A 15,554-nucleotide genomic window follows, 5' to 3' on the forward strand; every position below is an offset into this window, starting at 1 on the left:
AGTTGTATGGTTGGTTACCGAATGTTGTTCGGAGTCCCGGATGAGATCACGGACGTCACGAGGGTTTCCGGAATGGTCCGGAAACGAAGATTGATATATAGGATGACCTCATTTGATTACCGGAAGGTTTTCGGAGTTACCGGGAATGTACCGGGAATGACGAATGGGTTCCGGGAGTTCACCGGAGGGGGGCAACCCACTCCGGGGAAGCCCATAGGCATTTGGGGGGGTCACACCAGCCCTTAGTGGGCTGGTGGGACAGCCCACCAAATCCTATGCGCCAAGGAAGAAAAATCAAAGGAAGAAAAAAAAAAGAGGAAGAAGTGGGAAGGGGGAAGGACTCCCTCCCACCAAACCAAGTAGGACTCGGTTTGGGGGGGGGAGAGTCCTCCCCCCTGGCTCGGCCGACCCCTTGGGGTTCCCTTGGACCCCAAGGCAAGGTCCCCCTCCCTCCTCCTATATATATGAGGCTTTTAGGGCAGATTTGAGACGACTTTTCTCACGGCTGCCCGACCACATACCTCCATAGTTTTTCCTCTAGATCGCGTTTCTGCGGAGCTCGGGCGGAGCCCTGCTGAGACGAGATCATCACCAACCTCCGGAGCGCCATCACGCTGCCGGAGAACTCTTCTACCTCTCCGTCTCTCTTGCTGGATCAAGAAGGCCGAGATCATCGTCGAGCTGTACGTGTGCTGAACGCGGAGGTGCCGTCCGTTCGGTACTAGATCGTGGGACTGATCGCGGGATTGTTCGCGGGGCGGATCGAGGGACGTGAGGACGTTCCACTACATCAACCGCGTTCTCTAACCCTTCTGCTGTGCGATCTACAAGGGTACGTAGATCACTCATCCCCTCTCGTAGATGGACATCACCATGATAGGTCTTCGTGCGCGTAGGAAAACTTTTGTTTCCCATGCGACGTTCCGCAACAGTGGCATCATGAGCTAGGTTCATGCGTAGATGTCTTCTCGAGTAGAACACAAAAGGTTTTGTGGGTGGTGATGTGCGTTTTGCTGCCCTCCTTAGTCTTTTCTTGATTCCGCGGTATTGTTGGATTGAAGCGGCTTGGACCGACATTACTCGTACGCTTACGAGAGACTGGTTTCATCGTTACGAGTAACCCCCTTTGCTCAAAGATGACTGGCAAGTGACGATTTCTCCAACTTTAGTTGAATCGGATTTGACCGAGGAGGTCCTTGGATGAGGTTAAATAGTAACTCATATATCTCCGTTGTGGTGTTTGCGTAAGTAAGATGCGATCCTACTAGATACCCTTGGTCACCACGTAAAACATGCAACAACAAAATTAGAGGACGTCTAACTTGTTTTTGCAGGGTATGATTGTGATGTGATATGGCCAATGATGTGATGTGATATATTGGATGTATGAGATGATCATGTTGTAATAGAAATATCGACTTGCACGTCGATGGTACGGCAACCGGCAGGAGCCATAGGGTTGTCTTTATACTAACATATGTGCTTGCAGATGCGTTTACTATTTTGCTAGGATGTAGTTTTAGTAGTAATAGCATAAGTAGCACGACAACCCCGATGGAAACACGTTGATGGATGATCATGGTGTGGCGCCGGTGACAAGAAGATCGTGCCGGTGCTTTGGTGATGGAGATCAAGAAGCACGTGATGATGGCCATATCATGTCACTTATGAATTGCATGTGATGTTAATCCTTTTATGCACCTTATTTTGCTTAGAACGACGGTAGCATTATAAGGTGATCTCTCACTAAAATTTCAAGACGAAATTGTGTTCTCCCCGACTGTGCACCGTTGCTACAGTTCGTCGTTTCGAGACACCACGTGATGATCGGGTGTGATAGACTCAACGTTCACATACAACGGGTGCAAAACAGTTGCGCACGCAGAACACTCGGGTTAAGCTTGACGAGCCTAGCATGTGCAGACATGGCCTCGGAACACATGAGACCGAAAGGTCGATCATGAATCATATAGCTGATATGATTAGCATAGGGATGCTTACCACTGAAACTACTCTCGACTCACGTGATGATCGGACTTGGGATAGTGTAAGTGGATCATGAACCACTCAAATGACTGGAGAGATGTACTTTTTGAGTGGGAGTTTAGCATATAATTTGATTAAGTTGAACTCTAATTATCTTGAACATAGTCTAAGTCCACTTTGAATATATTTGTGTTGTAGATCATGGCTCACGCAAGTGTCATCCTCAATTTTAATACGTTCCTAGAGAAAGCTAAGTTGAAAGATGATGGAAGCAACTTTGTAGACTGGGCTCGTAATCTTAAGCTAATCTTACAAGCTGGAAAGAAGGATTATGTCCTTAATGCTGCGCTAGGAGATGAACCACCCGCTACGGCTGATCAGGATGTTAAGAACGCTTGGTTAGCGCGTAAGGAGGACTACTCAATAGTTCAATGTGCAGTCTTGTATGGCTTAGAACCGGGACTTCAACGTCGCTTTGAGCGTCATGGAGCATTTGAGATGTTCCAGGAGTTGAAGTTTATCTTTCAGAAGAACGCCCGGATCGAGAGGTATGAGACCTCCGATAAATTCTATGCTTGCAAGATGGAGGAAAACTCGTCTGTCAGTGAACATGTGCTCAAAATGTCTGGGTACTCAAACCGTCTAGCTGAACTGGGGATTGAACTCCCGCAAGAAGCTATCAGTGACAGAATCCTTCAATCACTGCCGCCAAGCTATAAAGGCTTTGTGTTGAACTACAACATGCAAGGGATGAACAAGTCTCCCGGCGAGTTGTTTGCGATGCTGAAAGTCGCAGAGTCTGAACTCCGTAAAGAGCATCAAGTGTTGATGGTAAGCAAGACCACTAGTTTCAAGAGAAACGGCAAAGGCAAGAAGGGCAATTCGAAGAAGAGCGGCAAGCCTGTTGCCAATCCGCCGAAGAAACCCAAGGCTGGACCTAAGCCTGAAACAGAGTGCTTCTATTGCAAGGGTATGGGTCACTGGAAGCACAATTGCCCCAAGTATCTGGCAGATAAGAAGGCAGGCAAAGAAAAATCAGGTATATTTGATATACATGTTATTGATGTGTACTTAACCAGCTCTCGTACTTTTCTCACGGCTGCCCGACCACATACCTCCATAGTTTTTCCTCTAGATCGCGTTTCTGCGGAGATCGGGCGGAGCCCTGCTGAGACGAGATCATCACCAACCTCCGGAGCGCCGTCACGCTGCCGGAGAACTCTTCTACCTCTCCGTCTCTCTTGCTGGATCAAGAAGGCCGAGATCATCGTCGAGCTGTACGTGTGCTGAACGCGGAGGTGCCATCCGTTCGGTACTAGATCGTGGGACTGATCGCGGGATTGTTCGCGGGGCGGATCGAGGGACGTGAGGACGTTCCACTACATCAACCGCGTTCTCTAACGCTTCTGCTGTGCGATCTACAAGGGTACGTAGATCACTCATCCCCTCTCGTAGATGGACATCACCATGATAGGTCTTCGTGCGCGTAGGAAAATTTTTGTTTCCCATGCGACGTTGCCCAACACCGTCGACACGACAATTCCTGGCGCCGTTACCGGGGAAGAGCACGTCAATATAATTTCCTGACAACGTGCCTATTTCTGGCGCCGTTGCAAGGGAAGCACAGCTGACATCAGGGTGTAGGTGTTCAAATATAGCCTCTACGTATCACAGTTGAAGCTTTGGAATGATCCTTTATCCTAACAGGGAAAGGTGGTTTCTCAATGTAAGCACTAGGTACCACAAGATCATTATAGGCAATGACTTTCTTTTCAACTGGAGTGGGTTTAACTATATTGACGTCTAAAGGAGGATGAGATTTAAACCACCTCTCTTTGGGGAGATCAATATGAGCAGCAAAAGATTCACACAATGAAGCTACTATCTCAGAGTCAAGTCCATACTTAGCGCTAAAGTCACAAAAAGTATTTGTCTCAACAAAGGATTTAACGCAATCGAAAGTGAAATTCATACCTGGCTCCTTACCTTCTTCAAGCTCACAATCTTCAGAGTTGCATTTAATTCTCTCTAATAAATTCCACTTGAAGTCAATATCTCTCTTCATAAAAGAATCGGTACAAGAAGTGTCAAGCATGGTGCGATCATCATTAGAAAGCCGAGCATAGAAGTTCTGAATGATAATTTCTCTCGAGAGGTCATGATTGGGGCATGAATATAGCATTGATTTAAGCCTCCCCCAAGCTTGAGCGATGCTTTCTCTGTCACGAGGCCAAAAATTATAAATATAATTCCGATCACGATGTACTAAATGCATAGGATAAAACTTTTGATGAAATTCCAGTTTCAACCGATTGTAGTCCCATGATCCAGTATCATCACATAGCCTATACCATGTCAACTCCTTATCCTTCAAAGATAAAGGAAAGACCTTCTTCTTGACCTCATCCTCGGGCACACCTGCAAGCTTAAATAAACCACAAACCTCATCTACATAGATTAGATGCAAGTCTGGATGTGATGTTCCATCTCCTGTAAAAGGATTAGCCAGCAGTTTCTCAAGCATACCCGAAGGAAATTCAAAGAAAATATTTTTAGTAGGTGCAGAAACTTGAGGAGCAACTATTTGTGCTTCCGTTCGAGGTGAAGATACCCCGAACAAGCCCCTCCAAGGATTAGTATCCATAGTGACAAGTGACAACAAATTTCAGCACACTATATGAATGTTTCCTTACCAAGTTCCACTTACCAAAGGCGCTTCACTCCCCGGCAACGGCGCCAGAAAAGATTCTTGATGACCCACAAGTATAGGGGATCAATCGTACTCCTTCCGATAAGTAAGAGTGTCGAACCCAACGAGGAGCAGAAGGATCTGACAAGTGGTTTTCAGCAATGAAAAATCTGCAAGCACTGAGATTGTCGGTAACAAGTGATTGTGTGGTGCGATGATTCGTAGCAAGAAACAAGTAACAAAAGTAGCAACGGTGCAGCAAAGTGGCCCAATATCTTTTGTAGCAAGGGACAAGCCTGAACAAAGTCTTATAGGAGGAAAAACGCTCCCGAGGACACACGAGAATTTCTGTCATGCTAGTTTCATCATGTTCGTATGATTCGCGTTCGTTACTTTGATAGTTTGATATGTGGATGGACCGACGCTTGGGTACTGCCCTTACTTGGACAAGCATCCCACTTATGATTAACCCCTCTCGCAAGCATCCGCAACTACGAAAGAAGAATTAAGACAAAATCTAACCATAGCATTAAACTAGTGGATCCAAATCAGCCCCTTACGAAGTAACGCATAAACTAGGGTTTAAGCTTCTGTCACTCTAGCAACCCATCATCTACTTACTACTTCCCAATGCCTTCCTCTAGGCCCAAATAATGGTGAAGTGTTATGTAGTCGACGTTCACATAACACCAGTAGAGGAAAAACAACATACAACATATCAAAATACCGAACGAATACCAAATTCACATGACTATTATTAGCATGACTTATCCCATGTCCTCAGGAACAAAAGTAACTAGTCACAAAGCATAATCATATTCATGATCAGAGAGGTTATGAGTAGCATCAAGGATCTGAACATAAACTCTTCCACCAAGTAATCCAACTAGCATCAACTACAAAGAGTAATCAACACTACTAGCAACCTTACAAGTACCAATCGGAGTCGCAAGACGAAGATTGGTTACAAGAGATGAACTAGGGTTTGGAGATGAGATGGTGCTGATGAAGATGTTGATGGAGATGAGTCCCCTCCGATGAGAGGAGTGTTGGTGATGACGATGGCGACGATTTCCCCCTCCGGGAGGGAAGTTTCCCCAGCAGGATCGTCCTGCCGGAGCTCTAGATTGGTTCTACTCAAGTTCCGCCTCGTGGCGGCGGCGAAACCACGAGAAAGCTCCCTTCTGATTTTTTTCTGGACGAAACCCTCCATATAGGAAAAGAGGGGGGCAAGTGGGCCAACAAGGTGCCCACAAGCCCCCATGGCGCGGCCTAGTGGGTGGTCGCATCGTGCAGGCTTGTGGCCACCCCCTGGCGCCCCTCTGGCACTTCTTCGGCCCGGTATTCTTTATAAATTGGGGAAAAATTCTCTATTGATTTTCACGGCATTTGGAGTTGCGCAGAATAGGTATCTCAACTTTGCTCCACTTTCAGGTAAACCTTGCAAAATAAGAGAGAAAAGGCATAAGAATAGTACCGTGAAGTGAAATAACAGCCAAAGAAGCGATAAATATCAACGTGAAAACATGATGCAAAATGGACGTATTAGGTAGCGACGAGGAGGAGCCGTCATCAGTGCATCATCATCACCATCATCCTGGAGCTTCGTGGAAGTGCCACTGCTTTTACGATTGGATGCAGCTTCTATCATGAGCCGCTGAGATTGGCCGCTACCTTGTTGGCTAAGTCTATCGATTTGATCCTGCTGCTGCCGCTTTACTGATTCTTCTACATTACGCAGCCGGTCTGCAGCAGCCGCTTGCTCAGCTGCCTCCTATTCCAGCAGCTGCTTTTTCAGCTGCCTCCTATTCCTTTCTCCTCTGATGGCTTCTATCGGGAAATATCTTCCTTTCCTCGGAAAATGCAAGCATCCATGGCGGGGAGCCTGGTAAGCCTCATGCTCGTCCTTTGTGTTCATCATTCCCAAGGGCGCGTGAGAGCTCGTTGTTCTCTCTATCGAGAATGAACCGTCCCTCTTCAACATCATTTACTGCACGTCTAATGTTCTCGATGGGTAGTAGGGGATTATATTTGTGTCTTTGGTTATATATTGCCTTCTCTTCTGCGTCTAACATGCCTTCATGCCCGTAAAACCAGTTTCTTGCCAGTTCGATCCATCTTAAGGGCTTTGGAGTGATATTTTTATCCAGAAATGATGCCTCAAGTGCGTCCCACTTAGCCATGTTACCGCCGTAGCCACGAGGCCCCATAATATGGTGTTACTTCTTCTTACGTGCATTCGTCTTATTTGTTGCAGACTTTTTCAAGGCGTCCTCCGATTTCTTGTACGCCACAAATTTGACCCGGTAGTCTTTTATCTTCTCATAGTCGTTATCGAAATCTGGAGTCTTATCTTGCAAGATAAAATCCTGGTGCAATCTTTTCTTCCAGCTCTTGAATAGATCGGCCATCTTCTTAAGAGCCCACTCCTTGACTTTTTTTTATCTAGGGCCTCTTTTCGCCTCTTCATTTCCTCCTCATTTGGCTCCTTCTCATCTGGATCCACCTCTGGCACCGGCAGGGTGAAATGAAGTATGATCTTTTTCCAAAGGTTTTCTTTGGCTACACTGCTCACATATGAGACTCCTTCCTCCCTTGTCTTAATCCATTCTCGAGTGGTGATAGGGATGTGGTCCCTAACAACAACTCCACATGCCTTCACAAACTTCTTCTTTACATCTGTGGGAGTAATTGGTTGCCCGGCATTTGTGACTCTTTCGATCATGTACCTCTCACTGTCATCCATGTTCTTGGTTGGGCCTTGTTTTGTCCGTACTGAAGATTTGCTCGATCCAGAGGGCTAAAATAAAGAGCGTTAATATATGCACCTTGCCGGAGTCGTCGACCTCTCCCTCGTCGGCTTCTTCCTCATTGGAGCCGCCAAGTCCTCCCTCGCCCGAGGCGTGGGCGTCTACCTCACCGGAGCTTCTACTTCGTGTGTTGAGAGACTCATCTCCCTCGCCGGACTCGTTCAGAAAATGATTGGTGACATCGCCAACAATAAAATCATCCCCGTGGATGACACCATGCATCACGTCTTCCTGATATTCGTCTCTGTCGTGTATTGGATCCATAGTATCTGCAAATTAATTAAACATAAAAAACTAAATTAACTAACAACTAAAACTCAAGATTATATACATCAAATAATCCACTTAATTAATGCATCATCGAATAATCCACTTAATATTATCGAATATATAATCTGGAATACATCAATAATACATCTCTCGAATACAATAATACATCTCTCAAATAATATCTAATTGATCAACCAACAAAGAGTTGTCGATGTACTGAGGCGCGGGCGGTGGACACCCAAAGAGCAGGGACCAGCATTGGATCATAGCTCGGGTGAGATCCTTGAAGAACCTGCTAGGTATTGGAGAACCTGGCATCCAACGCTTCCATGTAGAGACGGACGTGTTCGTCCTCCTCCCAGACACGGCGACGTGCCTCCTCCTCGAGGGCTGGCACCCTCGGCACCGAAAGTGGCCCACGCGACCGCCACCAAAGAAGCTCCAGGTGGATGACGGGAGCCCGGTTCCTCACCAAGCTGCGCACCCCGGAAGGTAACTCCTCCCAGTGCCAGCCCGGCGGAGCCCAGTCCCGCACATGCTGGCACCTATCAAGCAGGTGGTCGCCACCGAGTCGACGACGAGGATGCGGGTGTTGGAAATATGCCCTAGAGGCAATAATAAATAGTTATTATTATATTTTCTGTTTCAAGATAATCGTTTATTATCCATGTTATAATTGTATTGAATGTAAACATAAATGCATGTGTGGATATATAGACAAAATGATGTCCCTAGTAAGCCTCTAGTTGACTGACCTATTGATCATGGATAGTTAAGGTTTCCTAGCCATGAACAAGTGTTGTTAGTTGATAACGGGATCACATCATTAGGAGAATGATGTGATGGACAAGACCCAAACTATAAACGTAGCATGTGATCATGTCATTTTGTTGCTATTGTTTTCTACATGTCAAGTATTTATTCCTATGACTATGAGATCATGTAACTCACTGACACCGGAGGAATACCTTGTGTGTATCAAACGTCACAACGTTACTGGTTGTCTATAAAGGTGCTCTACAGGTATCTCCAAAGGTGTTCGTTGAGTTAGCATGGATCAAGACTGGGATTTGTCACTCGGTACGACGGAGAGGTATCTCGGGGCCCACTCAGTAATACAACATCACACATAAGCCTTGCAAGCAATGTGACTCAAGTGTTGGTCACGGGATCTTGTGTTACGGAACAAGTAAAGAGACTTGTCGGTAACGAGATTGAAATAGGTATGAGGATACCGATGATCAAATATCGGGCAAGTAACATACCAAAGGACAAAAGGAATGATATACGGGGTTATGTGAATCCTTGACATAGAGGTTCAACCGATAAGACCTTCGTAGAATATGTAGGATCCAATATGGGCATCCAGGTCCCGCTATTGGATATTGATCAGGGAGTGTCTCAGATCATGTCTACATAGTTCTCGAACCCGCAGGGTCTGCACACTTAAGGTTCAGTGATGTTTTAGTGTAGTTGAGTTATAGGTGTTGGTGACTGTTGGGGATATTACCTGTTAATGACCCGCCCTAGTTGGGTCGGGTTACCAATCAGGCGATTCACCCAAACAATTATTTGGGCCTTGTCCTGGCCGGATCAAGGTCGTATAACGGTTTATGATTTCTGGAAGGTCTCCAAGCTTTGGAAGACGGTGACTTAGAGACCACAGGGGTCACGATTTGTAGGAAGGAAAGCACCTTTGTAAACCCTAGGGGTTCGACCTGTATATAAAGGCGAGTCCCAGGGGAGGAGAGGGCAGGTTAGAAGTCATCGAGTGCTAGGTTCGGCGAGGTACGCCCTCCTTGTAATCGAAACCACATCAATACAAACCAAAGCAGGACGTAGGCCTTTACCTCCTCACGAGGGGCCGAACCTGGGTAAATCGTCGTGTCTCTCCCGCTTAACCCCTTTGAGTCGCCACCAAGGTGCGATGGCTCCAGTACTAAGTCCTTTCACGAGGACATCTGCCATGACAAAACCACGACAGTTGGCGCCCACCGTGGGGCCTACGCACGGTGGAGTTGAGTTCTCAAAGGGATCCCTACCAGGGTTTGGGAGTTACGCGACGGGGCTCATGACTCGGAGCCGCCGCGGGGTAACCTACATCGACAACCAGCGATGGGGACCTGAAGCGGATTCGATTGAATCTGGTTACAGGGTCCCCTTCGGCAAGATCAACATCTTCATCGGCATGATTGGATCATCCGCGCCTGAGCCGGACATCTCCACCGACATCGTCGAGCCGGCCAGGTACGTCCGCCCAGTAATAACGCCAAATCTGACTCGCCCGGTCTTTGTGGGGTTCACGCAGGGATCGGAGGAGCCAGAGCGCTCGGCGACTCAGGAAATACACCGGTCAACTCTGATGACGAATCATCCATGGGCGACTCAGATTCAATCCGGTCTTTGCATGGGGATTATCTTGGGGGCTTGTCGCTGGCCATGGACCCCGAAGTCCTTGATCGAACCCGCCGCCAGATTGCCATCTACATGGGAGGGGCGACTCAACCCACACAAAACCCTACTGGAGGCGATGGAACCGGCGAGACATCTAGGAGCCCGGCCGCAGTCCTGGTGGATTTAGCGACGGAGATCACAAGGCTAATGGCAACTCCCCTCACACCAGAAAACCAGGAGGAGATAAACATGGAACTGGCGAAACTCAGAGAGGCAGTGGCAAAGGCTCATCAGGATGCCGAGATAGAGTTTAAGCACTGACAACTAGCGGCTCGAGAGACAGCAGCGCGCATCCGACGCCGTCCATCAGTGGAGACACCAGGGTCGCCTGCCCCATGATCTCAACCCTACCCGCCTGTTCGACACTCCACGAACCCCTGGGGCGGGAGCCGCCCCGGGGGAAGGACCGGGCCGCCCGCCTAACCCGCCGGCTCAGCCAGTTGAGGATCACGTTCCCCGATTCCGGACGCCTCAAGGCCACTTTTCCAACCCGGTGGATAACATGCTTGCCGCAACTCACCATCTGGAGTCTCTTCCGATTCACGGCAACACCCTTGCCGAGATAGAAGCAAGGAACGCCATCGAGATGTTGAAGACGGCGGTGGTTCAAAACGCCCAGTTCTCACATAGCCTCGAGAGGTTGCATTCCACCCCCCAAGAAAGTTACACCAGGAGTCGGCCAGAGGACCAGCCCGCTGTAAACAGCGGGCCGCGACACGTCCCACAGGACAACCTGCCTGAACCGAACCCGCCGGGCCGGGATCTCCCAAACGTCCAAAACGCCCCGGCCCCCCTTGTCGGGGGCGGAGGGCGAGTAGGAGTACCATGCTTGGCCCTCGCCCTTCGTAACGAAAAGATGCCCAAAGACTTTAAGGAGCCATGAAAGGTGCCTAATTACACCCCAGACCTTGAGCCGGCATCATGGATCGAGAGTTATGAAATCGCCATGGACATGCTCGATGTGAACGAGGCGGTTTGCGCCAGATACTTCACGATGATGCTCGAGGGGTCAGCACGTACTTGGTTGAAAAACTTACCTCCCAACTCCATCCAGACCTGGGCCGAGTTAAAAGAGCGTTTCATCAAAAACTTCCGAGGAACTTGCAAACGTCCGATGACGATCGTCGATCTACAGCATTGTGTTCAGCGCCCAGATGAGTCGGCTCACCATTGGTCACGGCGGGTTGCAAAAATTATCCATTCGTCAGATGGCATTACGGCGGCTCAAGCTGTGCTGATCCTCGAGCAAAATTGCCATTACGAACCCTTGGTGCAAAAATTGGGGCGACTCAAGCGAAAGGTCCAAGACATGGGAGAGCTGATGGACACCATCACTAGGTATGCTGAGGCTGATGACACCAAAGATCCTAGTGAAGACGGTAAGGCTAATTCGCCCAAGAAAGGCGAGTCATCCAAGAATCATACCCGGTTCCAGGGACGTAACCGCCACAATCAAGGGACCAACAGCAAGCGAAGACCGCAAGAAAAGCCCTTGGATTTAGTCGCCAATACCAATGCCAACAACGGCAAGAAGAAAAACAGGGGGTTTAGCGGGAAGAGGCCGCGTAACTACGAAGAGCTACTCAAAGGCCCTTGCCCGCACCACGCCACGGCAGACGGTCCGGCGACTCACTCTTGGGAAAACTGCTTCGTGATGCGAGAGTTTCGGGCGGAGGCGATCAAGAAGAGTCAAATCGATGCCCCGGACCAGCGCCAGGAGCAATTCGCCGCACCCAACCAAAGACAGAACCCTTTCGGCGGTTTTCCCGAACAGGTGGCTCAGGGAGGCCCATAGCCAGGCGGCGGCCAATACCCGGTGCACCACCAGCGGCGGTATAACCCGCCAGGAGTCTTCCAGCAGCCACCCCCACAGGGGGCTCCGCAGGGTCAGGACGATAATGGGGGTTTTCGCAGCAACCCCAAACAGTTAAGTAATGTGCAGTATCATGTTTTCACCACTAATGCTTGCAGGCGTGATAAGAAGGTGAGTCACTGGGCGTACAGTGTATCTGAACCGGCGCTTCCCAGATACCTCCATTGGTCTGAGCAAACCATAACGTGGAGCAGGGAGGATCACCGGCCGGGAGTTGATAACCCGGGCGATCTGGCGTTGGTCGTGGCTCCCCAAGTTGGGGGTTACACCCTATCAAAAGTGCTAATGGATGGTGGCAGCAGCATCAATATCCTATACTTTGACACTTTCCAAAGGATGAACCTATTGGAAAAAGACCTGATGCCTTCAACCACGGTTTTCCACGGAATCGTCCCTGGCAAGTCGGCTTATCCCATAGGCCGGGTTAGGCTCACAGTGGCATTTGGAACTGCGCAGAATTATAGGTCGGAGTCACTGATCTTCGAGGTGGTCAAATTGAAAAGCCCCTACCATGCACTGTTTGGGCGGCCGGCTTACGCCCGCTTCATGGCTCGCCCGTGTTATGTCTACCTCAAGCTCAAAATGCCTGGTCCTAAAGGACCCATCACGGTTGATGGGGATAGAAGGATCACAAAGGAATGTGAAGAAGGGGACGCGGCTTATGCGGAAGTCACCTCTGCTGCGGAAGAGCTCAAACACCATCGGGCCAATGTTGACCCGGCGGACATGTCACCCTTAAAAGAGCCGACTACAGATTCTGAGTCGCCCCTCAAGTTCAAGCCAACGGACGACACTAAAACAATTGATTTCGTGCCTGGCGATTCATCCAAGCAGTTCACCATCGGGACGGGTTTGGACCCCAAATAGGAAAGCGCGCTCATCGAATTCATCCGTGAGAATCGGGACATCTTCGCATGGAAACCTTCTGACATGCCTGGTGTGCCGAGAGAATTCGTTGAGCACCATCTTAATGTTCACCCAAAGTGCAAACCCATCCAGCAGTACCTTCGTAGATTTAACGAGGAGCGACGCAAAGCGATTGGGGAAGAAGTTGCCCGTCTTTTAGCCGTCGGGTTCATCGTGGAAGTTTTTCACCCCACATGGCTGGCTAACCCGGTTTTGGTACTCAAGAAGAATGGTACTTTTTGTATGTGCATTGACTACACGGACCTCAACAGAGCTAGTCCAAAAGATCCCTTCGCTCTTCCCCGCATCGACCAGATCATTGACTCGGTGGCGGGATGCGAATGATTGTGTTTTTTGGACGCCTACTCAGGATATCACCAAATCAATATGGTCGTGGAGGATCAAGAGAAAACAGCCTTTATAACCCCCTTCGGGGCTTTTTGTTATGTGTCCATGCCCTTTGGGCTCAAGAGTGCGGGGGCGACTTATCAACGCTGCATCCAGAATTGCCTCCGCAACCAAATCGGTCGCAACGTCCATGCCTATGTCGACGATATTGTGATCAAAACCCGCCAGGGGGAGATGCTACTAGAGGATCTTAAGGAAACGTTCGATAATCTACGGGTATATCAGATGAAGTTAAATCCCACCAAGTGTGTTTTTGGTGTGCCTGCAGGGAAATTGATGGGTTTCCTGGTATCGGAGCGCGGCATTGAAGCTAACCCGAACAAGATCGAAGCAGTTACATCCCTTGGAAAGCCGGCGAACGTTAATCAAGTTCAACGACTGGCGGGTCACATTGCGGCCCTAAGTCATTTTGTGAGTCGCCTTGGGGAGAAGGCGATCCCTCTTTATCAGTTATTGAGGAAATCTGATCGGTTTGTTTGGACGAATGAGGCAGACGAGGCGCTCGAAGCCCTGAAACGCCAATTGGTTAACCCGCCGGTCCTGGCCGCCCCGACTGAAAAAGAGCCCATGCTTTTGTATATCGCAGCAAATTCCAAAGCAGTAAGTGTGGCAGTGGTTATTGAGAGAAAGGAGGAAGGGAAGGAATACCCAGTGCAACGCCCGGTATATTTTATCAGCGAGGTGCTAACTCTTTCCAAGCAGCGGTACCCACACTGGCAGAAGTTGGTATATGGGGTGTTTATGGCGAGTTGAAAACTTAAGCATTATTTCCAAGAACACCCTATCACAGTGGTTAGCTCTGCCCCCCTTGGGGACATCATCCAGAATCAGGAGGCAATAGGGCGGATCGCCAAGTGGGCAATAGAACTTGGGCCCCATCACGTACAGTATACCCCCCGCACAGCCATCAAGTCCCAGGCCTTAGTTGATTTCGTCAACGACTGGACGGAGTTACAGGCTCTGGAAGACCGGCCTGATCTCACTTACTGGACTATTTATTTTGATGGATCTAGGCAGCTGGAAGGCTCGGGGGCTGGTGTGGATTTGGTATCCCCTCAAGGAGATAAATTTTGTTACGTTCTTCGACTCATGTTTCCGTGCACCAACAATGCGGCGGAATACGAAGCTTTGCTTCACGGCTTGCAACTCGCCAAGGAGATGAATCTAACACGAGTCAGATGCTTTGGCGACTTTGATTTGGTGGCACAGCAAGTTTCAGGTACCTTGGATTCTCGGGAACCCATGATGGCGGCTTACAGACGAGCTGTGTCTGATGTGGCGGGTCATTTTCATGGTTATCAGGTGGACCATATTGATGGGCGCCTCAACGAGGCAGCTGACGCCCTCTCACGACTTGGCTCCCAGAGAAAGCCGGTTCCTCCTAATGTTTTTCTGGATATCTTGCATAAACCATCCATGATTCTACCATCAGAGGAGGAATTGGCAATACCAGATCCTGAGTCCCAGCTCGTAGCGGCTCTCCATGTCACTCCAGATTGGGTTCTTCCTTATCTGGCTTATCTCGCTCGGGGAGAGTTACCAGCAGACGAAGTTTTGGCTCGCCAAATCGTTCGGCGCAGCAAATCCATGGTCATCATCAATGGCGAGTTATATAAGCGGAGCGCCTCTGGAGTTTATCAGCGATGCGTTTCCTCCAAAGAAGGATGCATAATCTTAAATGACTTTCATTCCGGAGATTGTGGGCATCATGTCGGGTCACGCTCTTTGGTATCAAAGGCTTTCCGTCATGGTTTCTTTTGGCTGACGGCTCATGCATATGCGAAAGATATAGTTCGTCGGTGCGAAGGATGCCAACGTTATGGGCGGCAGGCTCATATGCCGGCTCAAGAATTAGGAATGATCCCCATCACTTGACCTTTTGCAGTCTGGGGGCTGGACATGGTCGGCCCTTTTAAAATGTCCTCTAACAATAAGACCCATCTGCTGGTGGCGGTTGATAAGTTCACCAAGTGGGTTGAGGCGGAACCTATTGGAGCTTGCGATGCGGAAACAGCGGTCAAATTCTTGAAAAAGTTGATTTTCCGGTTTGGATACCCGCACAGTATCATTACTGATAATGGTACTAACTTGTCCCAAGGGGCGATGTAGGAGTTTTGTCGTCGAGAACATATCCGGCTTGATGTTTCTGCAGTCGCTC

This window comes from Hordeum vulgare, chromosome 3H, assembly GCF_904849725.1.
Source record: "Hordeum vulgare subsp. vulgare chromosome 3H, MorexV3_pseudomolecules_assembly, whole genome shotgun sequence".
Lineage (NCBI taxonomy): Eukaryota > Viridiplantae > Streptophyta > Magnoliopsida > Poales > Poaceae > Hordeum > Hordeum vulgare.